The 16,584-nt window shown below is 40.6% G+C and overlaps 1 protein-coding gene across 1 annotated transcript in view; it reads left to right on the plus strand.

Moving 5' to 3' along the window:
- The window catches only part of LOC149204945 (uncharacterized), a 165,392-nt gene that overhangs the window by 138,558 nt on the left and 10,250 nt on the right, over positions 1–16,584 (plus strand). The window lies entirely within an intron of this gene.

Consider the following 16,584-nt stretch of genomic DNA (forward strand, 5'->3'; position numbering starts at 1 on the left):
CATTGTTTAGAATCTAGATTGAAGCAAAACTTCAACTTTCAAGAATAAAATGACAAAAATTCAAACCCTTGTTTACTGAATCTGAGTGTTTTCAAGTGACTGAGAACAGGCATTTAAAATCTAAAATCAACTATTGCATTTGTGTTTGCTTCTTATGTGATGGGAAATTTTTAATTTGTTTCAAAAAAAAATTGTGCCCATGTTTAAATTCAAGTTCAAAGTTTAAAATAAAATGTCGAGGCTTTTGGACGCTATGTGGGAATATGGTGAACCTGATACTATACCTGAATCTGGGGGGATCAATAGAATGTATTATACTTGCAAGTTGTGTGGCAAGCATATGTTAGAAAGTATCAACAGGTTAAAATTCCATTTGGGGCAAATTCCGGAGCAAAATGTTGACCTTTGCCCAAATACATCTCCAGAAATCATCCGATGGGCCATTCAATCATTGATGGATAAAGAGGAGGGAAAAGACACCAGGGCAGCACTAAAATTCCAACTTGTAGGGGCCTCAAGAGTGGGGGGAATTGAGAGTGGCAGTGCTTCTTCAGCATCACCTTCCTCACCCATATGTCCCAACCCCTCATCTATCTCATCTTTTTTTGTTCCTAGAACCACACCTGGTGCACAACCTGGCATCAAATCAGCACTTAAAAAAAGGAAAAGGCAGAAGCTGACAAGTTGGTCAGTAAATGTCTTCTATGGAGTGATGTTCCTTTCAACATTGCCAAGACAAACCCATTCTACCAACCTATGTTTGATGTTGTTGTTGTCGTTGGCCCAGGGTACAAAGCCCCCACCTTTGCAGAATTGAGAGGGCCTCTTCTTCAAGATGAAAAGACTAATTGCACTTCTATATTGGAGGAGTTTAGGGCACCATGGGAACTAATTGCATGCACAGTCATGTCAGATGGTTGGAATGACCAAAAGGGTAGGACCTTTCTTAACTTCTTGGTTAGTTGTCCGAAGAGGACAATGTTTATGAAATATGTTGATGCATCTGCACACATTAAAGATGCACGTACATTATGTGAGTTGTTGGACCTCTTCATTCAGGGAGTAGGCCCAAGCAATGTTGTCCAAGTCATAACGGACAACGCTGCAAATTATGTTGCAGTTGGCAAGTTGCTTATGGAGAGGTATCCTAACTTGTTTTGGACACCTTGTGCTACTCATTGCATTGACTCGATGTTGGAGGATATAGGGAAGATTCCTATTGTGAGGGATATTGTTGAATCATCCAGGAGCATAACAAAATTTATATATAATCATGCATTTGTGCTTAGCTTGATGAGAAAAATCACCAAAAACAAAGAGTTGGTGCATCCTACCATTACACGATTTGCCACTACTTTCATATCTCTTCAGTGTCTATTGAATTCTATGTGGAATGTGAAGAACATGTTTCTTTCACTGGATTGACATGCTTTATCTATTAGCTACAAACCAAAGGGAGAGGGCATATGCAGACTAGTTTCATATGATCTGAGCTTTTGGGCAGGAGTAGAGGAGGTGTGTGCCATTTCAGAATCTTTGGTAAGGGTTCTTCGGTTGGTTGATGGAGACAAGCCCACAATGGGCTACATGTATGAGGCCATGGCCATGGATAGGGCCAAAGAAGCCATTCATGCTTATTATGAAGATAAGGGAGACGAGGGGTTAGAGAAACAATAGGTCATATGGAGAGTGATTGATGAGCGATGGAACAATACCCTCCATTGCCCCATTCATGCTACAGGTATCTACCTCAACCCCGCATTTTCTTACGCATGTGGTTTTAGATTTGATGTTGAGGTGATGGATGGTTTCTTCACTTGTGTTGAGAGGATGGTGTCATCTGAGAAAGAACGTGAATATTTTTCTACAAAAATGGAGGTATATAGGATTGGGTGTGGCACATTTGGTTTTACCATGGCTATTGAGAATAGGATGAACAAAATGTCAGGTAAGCTTTAGTTTGTTTCAAACTTTTAAGTTTAGAATTTCAATGTTTTTTTTTTATTTTTTCCTTTAACTTGTAGATGCTTGGTGGACAAGCTATGGTGACAGAGTACCCCATCTCCAAAAGCTTGTCGTTCGAGTGCTCAGCCAAACATGCAGTTCCTCTAGGTGTGAACGCAATTGGAGTGTATTTGACAAAATACACAGCAAAAAGCCCAACAGGTAAAAAAAATTCAAAATAATTTTTTTGAATTCATTTGAATATCTTTAATATTTAAATTTTCTAAGTACTAATTTACAATCTATGACCCTAATACAAATTGGAGTCCCAACGCCTCAATGACATGGTCTACGTCTACTACAATCTTCGATTGTGGGTGAGACGACTTCAGACACCTCTTGATGTGGAAGCCATATCATTGGACAATATTGATACCATTGCTACACGGAGGGTCGAGACTGAGAAGCTAACCATGGACTCGATCCTGGATTGGTTAGGTGTGGATCTAGAGGAGGTAGCAGTTGCAAGGGAGGGAGAACCAGAGGTAGAGGAGGAGGAGCAACATCAGGGTCAGGGGGCAGAGCTAGATGAGGATGATGAGGAGGAGGTGACACCATCTAGGATGGGCAGCAGCAGCATTAGACAGAGGCCACCTCTTTTATTGGCTTCTAGAGGACAACTAACTCCATTTGTATTTCTAGGGGTTGGGCCTTCTTCCTCTAGAGGAAAAGGCAAAGCCATTCCCTATTCCCGTAAAAGGGGAAGAGGATCTCAGTGACTGATTACTTTATGACTTTTAGATGACTCATGATATACATTTATTATATTTTTTGTTGATATTTTGACTCTTGAGAGTTGAGACTCAGACAAGACTCAAGATTCAGGAGTTGATTCACTATTTTGATATGTGATGTAGCACTAGACTTCATATACATATTATATGTTAGCTTTCTTTACATGTTTATGTGGAAATGCATTTATTTGATGTTGTGGATATTCTAGATGTTAAAAAAAAATGAATATTATTTTTTTTTTTTATTTTGCCGACTTTTTCAAAAAACTCTAGACTTTAACGAGTTTTTCAACTTTTGGACCCTTGCCGATTTAATCCTGACTTCGACTTTTTCCACATTGGTTTGAATGTCTGCGGTTATGGTTCGTATGCCTATGTGGTTTGGTATGCATAACCTTGTGGTGTGTTATTGTGATCCAATCATACATCAACTTTGCAGAAGTTGTGCACCAGCGCATATAGCAACTTCTTATGGACAAATCTCGTTGTCTCTATGTTATGCGCATATTCCAAAGGTATCGCAATTCCATTCTATAGTCATCTCAATTCTATCGCTAATCCAATGTCGGTTACAGTCATCGTAATTTTTCATGGCTTGCATCGTTATTCTATGTGGTTCGATTTGTGTGACTTTTGATATGATTTAACATATGTAACTCACATCTCTGTAATGGTGTCATACGCAAATCACCAGACTCAACTTGTTCTCCATACACATCTAGGGTTTGTATAATATGACGCTCTGGTTGTATATATATATATCGAAAACAATAATTTTTACTTTCTATGGTTCAGAGGTATGGCGTAATCTTCCATACTTAGGATGGATCTCGAAAATTTCTGTTGTATGGCATTTGATATAAGATCGGTTCGCAATTCCATTGTATGGCAGTTGACATGATATCACTTCACACTTCGATTGTATGTCCTCAGACATGATATCACTTCACACTTCCGTTGTATGGCCTCAAACAGGATATCGCATCTCTGTTTGTATGGGTATTTTGCATAGTAGTCTATATGATTCTCTGCACAATTATTTAACTCACAGTCATCTATTTTTCACACAATTAGGTATCTCTGCAAGATATTTATGTATGGCTTCTTGTTAATTTTAGATAACAATGGTGTGTTCTATGCTTTAGCACAATCAACTTCAATGTTCCTTTAGCAGCCCAATGGCAATTTCCAATTATATCCAATAGCAATCACATTAACTTAAACACATTGATAATAAATGCAGATAGAATATAAAAACATGTGCAGAAAACAAGCCAAGACAAGACACAAGATATGGCGGATGTCAGGGAAAATCCCCAATGTGGGGAAACCCTTTGATCAAATCTTCTTATTATTCTTTAATAGTTCAACAGAGAGAGAGAGGGTACAAATATCAAATTAACTTGCCCAAAACAATCCTGTCAAAATCAGCGGCCAACTACTACCCTAACCAAAAGTCAAAGCAACACCAAAATGTCCTCCAAGCAGCTTGATCAACAATAGATAAATTCAGCCTTCTAAGAGAATCAAAGTCAGCCCAAAACAATTTGGTCAACCCAGTCAAAGGAGAGAGAAAACACTGTTGTAATTTTTGCAGTCAAATCTGAAATCAACGCCGAAATCAACCCTAGCCAAACAATCCCAATCACCTCGATTTATATGCCAATGAGTGCGGCCTCCAAAAATTGGAATTATGCCCAAGAAAACGCACTCAACACTGGTCAAAAGATCCCTAGTCAACGTTGTTCTGATTTCCTGAAATTTGGCCGGCAAACAAACCCAGAAATTCATCCTCCTTTCACACATGTGAAGTAAAGAAGGTTGCCTCCAAGTTGTACGAACCAATCAAGAGAGGAGAGAGAGAGATATGTGATGAGATGAGTGATGTCCAAATGAGAGAGAGGTCACTCATATTTATACACTTGTTGAGGATGAGGAGACACATCTATTGGGCTTCATGAACCTACATTTGATTAAGGCCGACCTTGAAATTTGTGCATGAGAGAGAATAAATTCAAAATCCCATTTCTGCTTATTAGAATGAGATGATCCTTATATCAAAATTGGACCTCTCGAAAAGAGGAATCCAATGCAATAATCATCTCCATCATATGAGTTTTCCTAAGGTGGAATTTGGCCCTAGTTGCCAATTTTAACACTCCCTCTCAACTAGGGAGAATTCCACCTGCCAATCCATCTGTCATCATGCCATCCTGTCATCTTGTACCATCCTTGTCATCACGGCCTTGCTCTGCTGTACTAAACCATGAAGTAATAATGAAGAAGTGATCGAGAATGAGTCATAAGATCATACCACTCTCCACTGACAAAAGTCAATCTTTGATCCCAGATCAAGTTGTTGAACACCAGGCATCCTAGTCATAGGGAGTACGACAGTACACGATGCGTCCATTAGTAGTGCTATGGTCCCTAACCATCTTTTCCCAACTCATTGGCCAGATGAGAGGTACTTCCCATGAGTCCCAGATTCTATGGGTAGGATGTGTGTTGGGGCATCAGCAGGAGAAGGTGAACCACTCATCCTGCGCATATTCCATAGGAGAACGTGAACCACTCATCCTATGCATGTCAATCATATGGGAAAGTGAACCACTCACCCTGTACATAGCACACCACTAGGGGAAGGTGAACCACTCACCCCATGGTCTCTCATAGCTCTAAGAAGTACCCCAAGCCCCCCAAGAGCTCCCAGAGCTCAGTGTCCAACTCATACATGACCCTCATAGGAGGGTCGTTCCACAACTCCAAGTCTCTCTCATAAGGTTAAGAATTTGACCTTTCCCAAAGGCTTCGTGAGAATGCCTGCGACTTGCTCATCCGTCCTAATGTGTTGGAGCCAGGGTTGCGAGGGAGCACCACCCGCCCCGCTCCTAATTCGCGCTTTGGGCGAGAGCGACTCAGCGGCTAGTCAGGAGTGCGCTCCCAAAATCGCTCCCAGGTTTTTCGGGAGCATTTAGTCTTTTTTGCAAAAAAACATTGCAGTGATATTCCAAATGTAGTTTTTTTTCAAAGAAACAAATAAGTTTTGAGTGGGGCAGCGTAATGATCAAGCCTATGGCCCTAGTACTGATATGTGATTCATGATAATGTTAAATTCTTAAAGTAAAAGTGACATTCTCCTTAATCTTCATTTTCATCATTTTACTTAAATTTTTAACATTACCATGAAATGAATCAGGATGTTTAAGAGTGGTTCTGACCTCATTGGATTACTTATGGAGAAAGTGGAATTTTAGATTTCATTCAAAATCCAACAGACTTATCAGTTTTTCGGGATTTCAGGATTGGAGGGTTTGCAATTTTTCCATTGGATTTTATCATGTGTTAGGGTATGGAACTCGTATTTAATCAAGAGCACCAATCCCTCTATGTACGTTGATGTTAGTGACATTGGTTGTCGAACTCCTCTATCATGCCCCTCCTAAAAATGTACGCATCACTCAAACAAAATCTTGCTTGACATGCTATGCCTTTTCTATCTTATGTTAATGCTTAGAGGGTGATATTAATGACAAAGATCCCTATACAGATCCAGAGATAATGACAAAGATACCTCTAGATATTAATGCTTAGAAGGTGGTATTAATGACAAAGATCTTGATTTTCCAACAAGACTAAAAAATTAGACATTTCTCGTGGCGGCAAGAGGCCCAAGCATTAGCAATAGATAATAGATTTACTTGTCTTTTCTTATTATGATATTTTTGTAAATAATATATGACATTTTAAGTTTGAAGTTGGCAATTATAACTCATTAGTAATGAATTATGAATATGATGCTTTGTGAAAGATTGAACACAACTGGAGAAGTAGGGAGGCACAAAGACGAACAAGGGTTTCAGCAAGTTGCAGGAGGTGTTTCGCATGGAGTGTCGCAAAGGAGGGAGTGCCACTCCCTCCCACAAGGAGGCCATTGCTAGGAGAGGGAAGAAACCTCTAGAAAATGCTAAAGAAACTTTAGAGGAAGAGAAATGAAATAGGGAAGATGAGACAGCAAGAGCCAAAGAACACAAAAACAATGGCACAGAGAACAAGGAGGAAGAAGACAAAAAAACAGGGGACTAAAGACAAAAAGCAAAAGGGACCCTGCAAACCCAAAGCTGAGATCACACCCAGAGTTATTTTAAATGATCCTGCCCTGCAAGCACATAGGGATCACATGCGGACATATGCTATTATCTGTAAGTTCATGGGACTATGGCCCACTAAAAAAGCATTACAGACTTGGATCAAATATCACTGGAAACCTAAAGGGAGCATTGACCTACATCTTGGGTCAAAGGGATTTTTCATTGTGGTGTTCACGAACATTGAAGACAAGGACAGAGTATTTGAAGGAGGACCCTACTTCTATGCAACAGTTGGACTCTACATGAGACCATGGATGATGAATTTTGTCCCGGAATGGGAGACTTTCACTTCGGTACCGGTGTGGGTAAGACTCTATTCTTTACCTCTGGACTACTGGCAAAATGAATCATTAACAGCCATAGGCAATAAATTAGGTCGTTTTGTCAAAGCTTCTGAAGCCACCAGAAGAGGGAAATACACTTCCTTTGCTAGGATATGTGTGGAAATGGATCTATCAGGAGCTCTCCCAAATGAAGTGATCTTAGAGGTTTTTGATGAAGAATGGGTGCAAACAATAGATTATGAGCATATTCCATTCAGATGTCATGAACATGGACATCTATTTAGAGACTGTCCACTCGGTAAAGTGGTAAATAATAGCAAAATAAACACAATGAAGGAAACGGACAGCTTCCAGAAAGTGGGAAAGCGAGGAAAAGGCGGCAAAGTAGGACCAAAGAATCATCAAGATGAAGGGCTACAAGTCAGCCAAAATAAATTCCGAGTTCTTGAGGAAAACGAAGAGACTCCTAAAGAAGATCAAGCCATGGAAGAAAATTCTGAGGAAAAGAGAAAAGAAAAAGACAGTGAACAAACACAAAAAACTGATTATCAGAAAGAAACTATAATGAGTGACACAGAGCTTGAGATGGATCAGGAAATGACCCAAAGTGAAATGGACCTTGAGGAAAATGAGCTGTAGGAGATTCTGGACAAAGAAAACCTGGATCTGGAAGGGTTCTTGATTCAGGGAAATACAGAAGGAGTAGATTTTGTACCTCAAGAAGAGCTCAACAGAATACAGCAGTTGTTCTTATGGAAAACGCAGGCAAATAAGTTGGAGAAAGGAAAAAACATAAATAAGCAGGACATCAAAGGGGTGAAGACGATGAAAACAACTCCGGGACTAGCCACAAGAAACCTAGGCAAGAAAAGAGGCAGGAAAAAGCAGAATGAACTCTTGATGGAGTGTGGAAAGCTAATGATAGATTCAGGTAAGATGAAAGATCTAGCCAGCTACTCCTTCACAAATCTTTAATTATGAAGTTTACATCTTGGAATATCAGAGGTCTAGGGAGTAGGAGAAAGCAGAGAATGCTTAGTAATAGGATGAAACAAGAAATGTCGGATATAATATTTATTCAAGAAACGAAATGTTCCATTCAAAAATTAAGACAAATTCATAGCAAATGGCTCAGTAGATATGAATTTCTAGAAGTCAAAGCAGAGAATACAGCAGGGGGAATTCTTACTCTTTGGAACCCTCAAATAATTAGCATAATAGATGCTGAGGCAACTAGGAACTATTTATCAGTAGTGGTCCAACCTGTAGGAGACAGGTTCACCTATCTGGTCACAAATGTATATGGCCCTCAAAGAATAGACGACAAACATAGGTTTCTAGATTCCCTGGTGGAGCTTAGAAACAGACAGGCAGGAATACCTTGGATCTTGGGTGGGGACTTCAACATGATTAAATCCCTTTCGGAGAAAAAAGGAGGAATCAGAACTCTTAGTAAAGACTCTTTAGAATTTCTATCTTTCATAGATGAGATGAACCTAATAGATACTGAAACGAATTCTGGTCTCTTTACTTGGAATAACAAAAGAGGAGGTGAGTTTCAGGTAGCCTCAAAGCTAGATAGATTCATTATCTCAGAGGATCTTATGCTGACAAATAAGGAAGTAACAGCGAGAGTTCTCCCCTTTGGTGGCTCAGATCACTGGCCGGTTCAACTAGAGATCAAAGGAATAGGTACTTTCAGAAACAGACCTTTCAGATTTGAAAATATCTGGCTTTCCCACCCAGATTTTGTCAACAATATTAAGAAATGGTGGTCAGAAGATCTTCAGATTCAGGGAACAAGAATGTTTCTTCTCCACAAAAGATTAAAGCATATCAAACTCAGACTAAAGGATTGGAACAGAAATGAGTTCGGCAATATTTTTGTGGAAAAAAATCTGTTGAAAACAAAATGAAGGTTCTTAACCAAGCTCTGATCATGGATGGATTTGATAGAGATAAAAGTAACCAAGTGGATAAATATCATCAAGAATGGGATAATCTGTGCAAACAAGAGGAAATTTTTTGGAGACAAAAGTCTCGAGTTCAATGGCTAAAAGAGGGAGAGAGAAACACGAAATTTTTTCACAGATCCACTATGGCAAACAGAACTCACAACAGAATATCTTCAATCAAAAACGAAGATGGGATTCTTCTCACCGCCCATGAGAATATTGAAGCTGAGTTTGTTCAGCATTTCCGAAGAATCACTCAGGAAAATATTGCAGATAGGGAGCAGTCTATCAGTGAGGTAACTAGAAACATACCAAAGCTGGTAACCAAAGAGGACAATTTCAATCTAAACAGGCCAGTTTCTGAAGAGGAGGTAGGGGATGTCCTCAAAGAAATGCAGAATGGAAAAGCACCAGGCCCGGATGGTTTCAATGTGGATTTTTTTAAAGCATGCTGGAATATTGTCAAACAGGATGTTTTGAATGTAGTGGAGGATTCCAGGCTGAACAGAACTATTTTGAAAGTGCTCAATACCTCCTTCATCTCCCTTATCCCTAAGCAGGATATTGCGCAAACTCCGGATAAATTCAGACCCATAGCTCTCTGCAATGTGGTCTACAAGATAATATCCAAAGTAGTGGCTAATAGACTTAAACCTTTGCTTCCTACCCTAGTCTCAGGGGAACAATCAGGTTATGTGGAAGGAAGACAAATTTTAGACAACATCATTCAAGCCCAAGAGGTGGTGCACTCGTTAAGTAGCAAAAGGCAGGCTGGAATGATCATGCAATTAGATATAGCCAAAGCTTATGATAAGGTCAACTGGACCTATATAAAGAGGGTCCTTATTGCTTTTGGATTTGATCATAATTGGGTCAGGTGGGTTATGGCCTTAGTGACCTCCTCCAGCTTTTCAATCTTGGTGAATGGCTCTCCCTCAGAGATCTTTTGTCCTTCCAGAGGTCTCAGACAGGGAGACCCACTATCTCCTTTCCTTTTCATTCTCATGATGGAAGGACTTGGTAGATCTATCAAGCATGCTAAAGTTACAGGTAAGATTAAAGGTCTTCAACTAACTGAGAATGGGCAGGCTCTGACTCATCAACAATTTGTAGATGATATCATGCTATAGGGAATCCCTACAGTCAAAGAAGCTACTGCCTATAAACAGTTACTGAACGTCTTTGCCAAGGCCATAGGTATGGAAGTCAATCTATCCAAATCAAAAATATTTTTCTTTAATACCAATATTGCGATTCAGAGAAATATTTCCAGAATCCTAGGCTTTCAAAGGGACTCCCTCCCCTCAAAATATTTAGGAATCCCTCTTACTGCTAAACCATTGCTCAAAAGCATCTGGGAACCATTAATCAATAAGCTACAGGATAAAGTTAAAAAATGGACCATCAGATCTTTGAACCTAGCTGGTAGGCTGGTTCTCACTAAGGCAGTTCTGCAAGCTATTCCGGTTTTCATGCTATCAGCCCTCCCAGCTCCCAAAGGGGTCCTACAGCAGTTCAGAAACATACAAAGAGATTTCCTGTGGGGTAAGGAGGAAACAAGGAAAAAGTGGGCCTTAGTTTCTTGGGATAAAATCTGTAGGCCCAAGAACTATGGAGGCCTAGGCTTGGATGACCAAGAAATTCTTAACAATGTTCTAGGGGCCAAACTCTGGTGGCGTTGGGTACAAAATCCAAAGGCCCAATGGGCAAATATCTGGAAGGAAAAATATGCCAGCTCATGGCACACTAGTGATCTCATAAGAATGTCTGGAAACATAAAAGGCTCACACATCTGGAACAAAGCCTGGGAGAACAGGAGCCTCGTACAAGAAAATAGTTTCTGGGAGATCAAAGAGGGAAACTTAGCTCTTTTCTGGGAGGACAAGTGGCAGCAAGAACCAATACTGCTTAATGAGGACTTTTTAGACCTTAAGCACGAGATAGATATACAAGGACTAATTAAGGTAAAGGACTTCTGGGAGCACACTCAGCATACAGAAAAGTGGAGAATCTGGAAGAACATCGTTGGCAGAGAGGGGAGCCCCTTGAATAGAAAAGCAGAGATACTAAGGAAAACGCTGGAGCAAAGGAAAATCTTAGTAACAGGAGGGCAAGATCAGCTAAGATGGGGCAATAATAATGAGGGCACCTTCAATCTTAAGGAAGCAAAAGGAATTCTACTTAAGCTGAATTCTCTTATACCAGACAAGACTTGGCCAAACCTATGGAGGCACCATGGGTGGATGAAGATCAAACTCTTCATGTGGTTAGTTCATCACAAAAAAATCTTGACGTGGGATAATATTAGGAGGAGGGGGGTTCTGGGGCCTTCTAGATGCCAGCTCTGTGAGGCTCAAGAGGAAACAATGGAACATTTACTAAATAGTTGCAGCTTTACCTCCTGGCTATGGGATTCTTTTGCTATCATTTTTCGTCAATCAGATAGAGACAAAGGGAGTATAATCAACACCCTCAATAATTGGAGAAGGAACTTTTCTGATAATGATTGGCTTAACTCGGCCTGGGCCCTTACACCAAGTTTTATTATATGGAATGTTTGGAAAGAAAGGAACAAGAGAATATTTAAAGAAGAAAAGAAACCCTCTCATCTCCTGCTTGAGTTGATTTTAAAACAGCTGAAGGAAACACTAGGATCCACAGTGAAGAAATATCCTAATAATCCTCCTTCAGAGGCAGATTTGAAAATTCTCAGGCAATTGGGTCTTCAGGGAATCATTCCTCTAAACCTGGACAGGCAAGTGATTTCTTCAAATACGGAGAAAAATGACTGGTATACCCCCCCGGCAGGGTATTTGAAATACAATATTGACGGAGCTTCTAAAGGCAACCCAGGAACAGCTGGCTATGGTGGGGTTTTAAGGGATGAAAGAGGAAGTATTATCTCCATCTTCCATGGTCATTTAGGTAAAGCTACCAATAACATGGCGGAACTAATGGCTATGGAGCAATGCTTAGAGTGTCTGAAGCAGGACAACTGCTCGAATGTGATCATAGAAGCGGACTCAGAGTTAATTATTAACTCGGTAAAAAGAATTAGCTGTGGAACAGAGCTGGAGAAAGTTTCAAATCACTGGAGGCTTATCTGGGTTTTCCAGAGAATTCAAGGTCTTCGTACTGTTAGTTTCAACCATGTTCGCAGAACAGCCAACAAGTTGGCGGATCTACTGGCCAACCAAGGGGTGAATTGTCCTGATAGCAGGGTTACAATGAATTGGCAGGAGTGGCCTCAATGCAAAGTGAAAACTCGGTATCGTGAACAAGCGGAAGAGTTTTTTGTATGAGTAGCCTTTTTTTGTATGGCTCGTTTAGGTATGGGTGGCAGACCTTTTTCGACCCTCGCAGACAAGTAAAGAATTGGTTCAGAGAGCCCAGGGGGAAACAAAAGGGGAGTGCCAGTTTATCAGCAGTAAGGTTGAATGGTGGTGACAGTTTTAGATACGAGTTCAGGTACAGACAAGGAGGGAAAGTGAAAATGCATCCGTCTCAGGTTCCGATTTTGGGCGGTAATACCCCCTGTTTTATGCCAGAGATCGTCTTTCCATCTTGGGGGAGGTTTTCTGGCGATCGCATGCGGTGTAAGCGGGAAGCGGTTTTACGATTTTGGAAGCGATCCCACTCAACGGATAACACGTGGCAGTGGGGCCTGAGGCATTACTGCCCTTCTCGCACAGTAATATTCGGTAGGGTTGCACCGCGCAAAATGATCCGTAGCCATCGGATCAGAGATAGCGGATCGACGGTCAGCATGGAGCGAGCAAGTCAGTGGGACCTGCGGGTTAACAGTCGGGCTTCTTCACATTGCAAAATCCTCTACAATCGTTGGATTGACCAGGGGGATCCAACGGTGGAGATTAAGGAAGTGAGTAGGGCGATGCAAGGTAAAGAACTATTCACGGCTTTCTGGGTCTCGGAGTCTTTACGGCTTCTGATGCTCTTTGCTTTGAAGGATTCCTTGATGCCTGGAAAGATAGCGATTTATGATTTAGTAGTTTGGAGGCTAAGTATTCCTTTTAAGAGGTAGCAGTGTGATATGTAAGGGGTGGGACTTCGGCCTTGGGCTGGGTAATTGGGAGTCTGGGGTTTTTTCCACTTTTTTCTTAAGTTCCTGGTGAACAGTTGTACATTATGTAATGGATTTTTCACTTTAATGAAATAGAAGGTTGGACTCTTGCTTAAGCAAAAAAAGAATATGATGCTTTGTGAAAGTTGAAAGTTGTTTCATTTCATTTCATGTTAGATATTGTTTGTTGTAATGGTTACACTTAGCTTACAAGTACAACTTTGGTAATCAATGATGATAAATGTTATACATTGAATTTTGAAAGCTTGAAACTTTAAGATTGATGAATCATGAGACTCAATATGTTGTATGTTACTATGTTACTAACTTGTGGACGTGGTTGATAAAGATTATAACTTCTAGATGATTGTTGTTATATGGTTCAATCTATGTTTTTTATGTTCTTTATATGTAATTAATCATTCCACGTGCTTTTGTTGACATATATGCATCAAAATATAAAAAAATATATATTATATAAAAAATGCTCCTGGAATCGCTCCCAAACTGCGAGCTTCTGAAAATGTTGCTCCTGCTCCCCGTTTTCGCTCTCGCTCCCAAGTAACCTTGGTTGGAGCTTTATTGCTCCCCGTTGTACCATACCCTGGATAAAGTGGTACCTAATATCAATGCGCTTGGAGCAGTCGTGGAACATGGGATTCTTTGATAGGCAAATCTCAGTCCGGTTGTCACAGAGGATCACAGTTGTATCTAGCATGTGCTCAAATAGCTCATTGAAGAGCTTCCTCAACCAAACTACTTCACAACAAGCCATACTCGCAGCAATATATTCAGCCTCGGTGGTGCTCAAAGCAACCGAATTTTGCTTCCTACTCATCCAATATATTGAAGCAGACCCCAAAGAGAAGCAGCATCCAAACGTGCTCTTACAATCCATCACACTGCCAGCCCAGTCAGCATATGAATATCCATGTAGCCTCAAGTTCCCGACAATGTATCTCAGTCCATAGTGGATTATGACCCAGAGATATCTCAAGAGATTCTTAACAGCAATCCAATGAATGTGATGAAGCTCGACCATGAATTGACTCAACATGTTCATAGCGAAGCATATGTCAAGATGGGAGTTGATCAAGAACATCAGGGCCCCTACAAGTTGGCGATACTTGGAAGGGTTCGCTAATCCGGGCCTAGCAGCACTTCCACATAGCTTCTTAAAGTTGAGTTCCATCAGAGTAGTCACGGACTTGCAGTCCACCATCCCACATCTCTCAAGTAGCTTCACAATGTATTTTCCTTGAGAAAAGAAAATCTCACCTGGATTTTGTCAAACCTCCAGCGCTAGGAAGTAATGCATCAGTCCTAGGTCCTTCATCTCGAACTCGGAAGCCAACTCCCTCTTGTATTGATGAATGAGAGGGTCATCACCTGCCAGAGAGAGATCATCCACATAAAGGACCAGAATGAGAGGCCTATCCTTTTCAACCTTGAAGTATAGGTTTGGGTCAGCATCACTCCTTGTAAATCCCAACTTCATAAGATAGTTATCAATCCTCCTATACTAAGCCCTAGGGACTTGCTTCAACCCATAGAGGGGATTTCTTCAACCTACATACATGTGTCTCACGATCTTGAACTTTGAACCCCTCGATTTGTTCTACATAGACTTCCTCTTTAAGCGAGCCATGCAAGAAGGCAGTTTTGACATCCATCTGGTGTAGGCTTCATCCTTGCGAAGCGGAAAGGGCTATGATCGAACGGATGGTGGTATATCGGGCAATCGGTGCAAATATCTCATCATAGTCTACTCCTTCCTTTTGAGAGAAGCCCCGAGCAACAAATCTAGCCTTGAACTTTTCAGCACTCCCATCAGCTCCATGTTTGATCTTGTAGAGCCATTTTGAAGTGACCGTTTACTTGTCCTTGGGTCTAGGAACCATATCCCATACATCATTTTTCATGATCAATTCATACTCCTCGTTCATCGTATCCTTCCAAACTTGGTGTTTCATGGCTTCTTCGAATGTGCAAGGCTCAGATTGTACAATGGTATTCGTGGCAGCTAAGTACCACTGATACCTATTCGACTTCTTGCTTTCACGAAATGTCCCCCTCGGTGCAATATGTTTCTCAACATCTTCAGGAGTATCTTTGAGCCACAAAGGTCTTTTTCTTGAAGTAGAGGACTCACTAGGAGGTCGATCAATGGGATCCATCGGACCTTCTACATCGGGTATCGGTTCATCAGACAGAGGTTCATCCTACTTTCCTACATTATCGTCATCATTTTCCTTCCTAGCGATAGGAACATCTTGAACTTTCCTAAGAGAAAAATCTTCATTGAAAGTGACATCATGGCTTAATTCAACTTCCCTTTGACCAAGCACATAGATTCTATATGCCTTCGAAGTTTCACCATAGCCCAAAAACGTTCCTTTCTTCCCATATGCATCTAGTTTGTTTATTTTCTCTTTTGGCACATGAAAATATACAGGACAACCAAAAATTCTAAAATGAGAAACATCAAGTTTCTTACTGGTGAAAACTTCTTCGGGTGTCTTGAAGTCCAAAGCTTGATGTGGGCATCTGTTTTGAACATACACATCGGTGTTGGTAGATTCTCCCCATAAGAACTTCGGTAGACCTTGGTCATGAAGCATGGCACAGTTGGCTTCTATGATAGTATGATTCTTCCTTTCGGCAACACCATTTTGTTCAAGAGCATATGAAGTAGTGGTCTCCCTCTTAATCTCAACTTCTCTACAATAGTCTTTGAATTCATTTGACTCATATTCGGTCCTCAATATTTTGATCTTCTTCCATGTTTGATTCTCGACCAAGGCTTTGAAAGAGCGGAAGCTTTTGAAAAATTCATTTTTATTCTTTAAGAAATAGATCCATATTCTGCAAGAGAAGTCATCCACAAAAATAGAATAGTACAAATATCCACCCAAAGATGTCACGGGAAACATACCTAATAGATCATAATGGACTAACTGAAGAATATTGGTGGTTTAAGTTTCACTTGAGGGGAATAGTCCCCTTGTATGTTTTCCAGCTTCACAACCTTGACAAACACCTTCATGATCTAAGTTGAATTCGGGCATCCCTTTGACCATATTCCTTACATCGGGTAAGGCTTTGAAATGAAGGTGAGAAAATCTCTAGTGCCATAATTCAAATTGAAGAGAAGTATCACAAGTCATTGCTCCCAACGAACTTCCTCCAACCTGATAGAGACCTTCAACCCTGAATCCAAGAGTGAATGCATCTCTTGGGTTCTTTTGCCAAACACGAACCTTCCCATCAATGAATGACACCTTGAAACCTTTATCCTCCATCGCAAAAACAAAGACCAAGTTCTTTTTTAGATCGGGTACATATAACACTTCTTGTAAATGAAGAGTTTGACCT

The sequence above is a fragment of the Pinus tabuliformis genome, chromosome 1_2, assembly GCF_031772625.1.
Source record: "Pinus tabuliformis cultivar Carrire ecotype Pingquan chromosome 1_2, CPIR1, whole genome shotgun sequence".
Taxonomy (NCBI): domain Eukaryota; kingdom Viridiplantae; phylum Streptophyta; class Pinopsida; order Pinales; family Pinaceae; genus Pinus; species Pinus tabuliformis.